At 39.2% G+C, this 4,588-nt stretch overlaps 1 long non-coding RNA gene across 1 annotated transcript; it reads right to left on the bottom strand.

The window, feature by feature from the left end:
* Positions 1–1,775: 1,775 nt before the first annotated feature.
* On the bottom strand, positions 1,776–4,060 carry LOC147601738 (uncharacterized). The gene is made up of 2 exons (XR_015257664.1): positions 3,331–4,060; positions 1,776–2,974 (listed from the first exon to the last, which is right to left on the bottom strand). It is a non-coding gene; the product is annotated as an uncharacterized LOC147601738 (long non-coding RNA).
* Positions 4,061–4,588: the final 528 nt, after the last annotated feature.

Raw genomic sequence — 4,588 nt, 5'->3', positions numbered from 1 at the left:
AAATTTTACACAACGAGCATCTGTTATCAGCCAATTTCTCCCACACTCCATCACCAAAAGCCTGACACAAAATAGTTTGCCTGTTTCTGGGGCCAAGGGTGAGCCAAAAAGTCTCTTCATTTCTCCTCTGCCTGATTTAAAGTACAAAGACCCTCTTCTGGCGGCTCCAACAACATCCAATTTGAAGCAGAGATTTCAGATTTGCCTGCCGACAGCTTCTGTGGCAGAGATGAGGCCTTTCATTCCCATAAAAATCCAGGCAAACTTTGCCAGTACACCAAAAAGTGACAATAACCCTTGTTTGCTTCCCACAAGCCAATGCCCTCTGCGTGTTGTTATTTGCCAGGAACCAGGATTGGGCAGCCCAGCCATTCCTGGGTCATGGCACTATCCAGTGCCTTGGGGTGTCCAAGCCTGGGCACCCCAAGGTGACCATACCCCACCCTGCCCTGGCTGCTGGGTTGTATCCATGCAGATATCCCTCTGGGCAGCAGGAAATACCATGGAGCCTCGCAAACAGCCTTTTCCCAGCACCTCACCCTTTCCTACAGGATTTACGGCAAGAAACAGGGAATTGCTTTCTTGGAAAATTCTTTAATCGTATTTTTAAAAGGCAACATCTTACTTATTCTTGACTGGAACTTTTTTATCTACTGACAGATCCTTGCATCCTTCATGCTCGGAAAGGTGAAGCCAGCTGAGTAGCTCATCACTGAATCAGAGTTGTAGGGCTGCAAAATCCGTTCAGCAGACCCAACACAGCTGCTGCGGGGAGCCTGGGACCTCTACTTGGGCACCCAAGGGATGAGTTCTGATTAAAGCAGAGCTGTCACATTCTGCTATAGAGGAGACTATCGATAACTAAATAAAACTTATTTAGATATTTATTCCAACATGGACTTGTTCTTTTTTGTACTCCTGTATGTTGAGAGCACCGGCCACTCATTCTCAGTAATTGCAGCATCCCCAGCAGTTGTCCCTGGCAGGGGCAGGGACTGGCAGATCTGGTTTAATTAGCACATCCCACCTCACCCTGGGGATGGGTGGCATCTTCAGCCACCGTGTCTCAGTTACACCCAGTCATGTCAATAAGCCCTTAGGTTTTTCCTGTTGCCATAGAAAATGTCATAAGCAGATGCTGGACCAGAAGTCTATGGCACGGAAGAGGACATTTTTCCAAAGGTGTTTAGCAACAGCTCTTATTGAATATTTTCAATTACACTGCGAGCAATTGAAAAATTTGAAAAAATTGCCAAATTGTCTTGGGTCACCTCTATAAACAGTTTAACTTGTACAAATTGTGCTCTGCAGGTATGCTGGGGAGGAGGCTGCCAGCAGACAGCAGTGAGGACCCACTGGGACCGTCATCTCTTCACTTGATATCCTTGGGTCAGGAGAGGATTTATTTCCATGGCCTAATGACTGAAACTCCTTAGTTTTAAGCCCAGCTCAGACTCATTAAATCTGATGCCTTTAACAAGTCTCTTTTTCCACTTCAGAGTTCCCAATGTGGTAACTGGATTAATTGGTGTTTACACAAAGCTTTGTGATGGCAAGTCTAGGTAAAATGTGTTCTGTAGATTTAGTGCTGTTAGGACTACAGATTCAGAAAATTGCAATAGGAAGTTATTTAAGGGCCCTCATTCAGCAAAATACTTAAGATCATGTTTAAAGTGAAGGATTTAGTGAACTCCACTAATTTCAAGCCTAACATTATTAATTGATTATATTAATTGATTATATAAAATGAGCGGTTTTCCATGTTGGCACGCATGCCAGATTTTAACCATGTTTTATTTAAAGGTGTAAGCAAATTACATTTTTGTCAGACATCTGTAAATCCTACTGAAAATGTATCTGAGTTATTTTGCATAAATAATTTGGAAATGTATATTGGGAGATTTTAAATGTTTGGAGACAGATGCCTCTTCTACATCCCTGAAGAAAAATTGAGAATAAAAGTGTCTTTAACTGTCTAGAACAGATGGTAGAGCAATAAAAGTGCTGAACAGCTAAAAAGCAAGTGTCAGAAAATGACATCCATCAGAGAAGAGCCAGCAGCAGTGAGATGCACAAGCACAGGTATTAGAGAAAAGTTACTTAAGAGTAAAGAATAAGACTTTTTGTTCCACATGTCATATCCTGTCAGCCTCTATGTCTTTTTGGTCCTCCTGATGCCAGTCTGAAATTAAGCAATGAACAAAAAATAGAGTTGGAATATGGCTGGAAATGGACTTGGAAACAAGTCCAGCCATATTCAGCATTTATCCATAAGCAGTAGTGGTTGTATGCTGTACTTATAACTGGTTTCTTCAGCTACCACTACTGAAAACAGTGAGCATTTTTCACTGTAAATTCAAAATATCCTACCACAGACCCTGAGGAACTGGTTTTCCTGCTCCTCCCTGTTTTCTGCTCCAACTTGCCCTGTTATCACTTCCATGTAGAACTGCAAGGAGCCAGGTTTCCCTGCCTGGGTAGTCAGTGGCAACATTCAGCACCTGATGTAATCATATGTGTGTTCATTAATGATTTCAGTGACACAACTGTCTCTCTCTGCTACTACCTGAACTTCTGTGACTTATGGCAACCAATTTTCAGACTTCTGTAAATAATATTTTAGTAGTTACTAAAATTATTCATCATTACATTATTATTTGTAGTTACCTCTAGCACTCCAGAGCTTACTTAAGTGCTGTAAAACATAATACTTCTAAACTTTTCTCTTACGTATCTACTCTGGAAGATCATTAATTATGTAGCCTATTTGAAAAGGTAAGTGTTTTCAGGATCTCTCATTATCTTCTGTCTTCAGACTTTGAAAGCGTCAGCAGAATTCTCAGGTCCAACCTCATCTATTCCAAATATCCATGTGTCTCTGTAGAACTTTCTTCCTTGGTGGTCTTGGTGTCTCTTCAGATTCCTCATGATCCACATAAGAACTCTTCTTGTGTTCAGTTGTTTGACTGAAAGCCTTGGAAAACGAGAATCTCCATAAGGAATAAATGTTATGTTTCAAAGGACATTTCTAGATTTTGCAAGCCCGGAATTTAAAACTTTGAAAAAAATAATACTCCTTTAAGATAATTGAGCTGTATCTACCCTAACACAACTTTTTAAATGAAGTGATTCTTTTAATTTATCACAAACAAGCTGTGATGCTAACACCGCCTATCCACAAATTTCTTATCCTTTTATTTTCTTATTTAGGCTCTTAGGCTTTGAATTAAATTTTAATATACTCTGATTTTCATCACAGTCACAAAGCATATAAACATGTAAACTGAGAATCCTGAATAAATCACTAGACTCCAGAAACAGAATACTTACGCACATCTCTTAAAAAAAAAGTAGCAGTGGAAGTCTAGTAGCACTGCAAGTAAAAGTCTATAAATAAAACGGAAAGAAAAGGTCATTTTTATTAACCAAGTTTAATCAAATTAAAGGAGTACACAAGAAAATAAAGTAGCAAAATTAGATTAGATACTTTAAGTCTTTCTTTTTGATACAAGAACTCTTGGTTGACAAGACTACGATTATTTATAGCTGAAAGTATAATTTAATTGTTTAATCGGCATTGTTTTGGTTCCACTGAGAGTGCTTAATCACGTGTTGGCCATGGATGAGTGTCTTTGAGGCTGCACAGAGCAATGAAAATCATATGGCAATTCCTAAAGAAGTGGAGCTAGGTTTCTTCTTTGTTATAGAAGTACAGAACATTGCTAAGTTCATTTCTTCCCTAGAAATGGAAAATTCTCTTCCTTTTGGTGCTTTCTTTAGAATTTATGACATGCAGATGAAGGTTTGAAGTTTATTGACAGCAGGAGGGTTCATATCAACTGGCTCTACACAGCGATGCTTGCTGCCTCAGATCTGCTGATGCTCCGTTTTCTTTGGGATTCATCACCACATAAAAATCAGACCTGCGAATTACGTCTTTGCTTCGAAACTGGTTTGTGGTTATCAAATGCTTCACACTACATCACAGTATTGAAATGACAGGAGCTTTTTCCTGAATAAAAAATAGATGAAAGGTAGCTGGAAATGCAGTTTCTCTCTTTTTTTTCCCTATTCATAACCTAACTTGTTCAGCTGATCTTTATAAAAATCAGGTATAGGACTTCATAATGCTTTTGTCTACATCATGCATCACTTTTTACATAGGTGCAGTTAGACATCATAAAGTGGGAAAACAGCTCCCAAACCAGGTTGACAAGTTTACAAACTTTTCCTGATGATCAGCAGACTTGGCTAGACCTTTAGTATTTTTCTTTCCATAAGGTATATCAGCAAACTATGACTCATACCAAATTCACATAGCCCCTAAGAGGATAATATTAATTCTGCCTAAGGCCAAATAACTCAGTCTAAGTTTGTGTGTGTGAACAGGAAACAGACTCAGTACAAATCTTCCGTTATAACGGAGATTAACATAGCAATGAAGGAGCCTACTAGGCAAAGGAATGAGCTTTAATGTTTAATTGGATAGGCCTAACAGTTTCTGAGAACTGAAGAAATGACTTTCAGAGTCTGTTGGTAGTACCTTAGAGTTAGTAAGTCAATGGCAAAACTCCTACTGACTTTGCTG

This window comes from Chlamydotis macqueenii, chromosome 2 (assembly GCF_036417535.1).
Source record: "Chlamydotis macqueenii isolate bChlMac1 chromosome 2, bChlMac1.mat, whole genome shotgun sequence".
Classification (NCBI taxonomy): domain Eukaryota; kingdom Metazoa; phylum Chordata; class Aves; order Otidiformes; family Otididae; genus Chlamydotis; species Chlamydotis macqueenii.
This window is presented reverse-complemented; position numbering and strand designations above follow the sequence as displayed.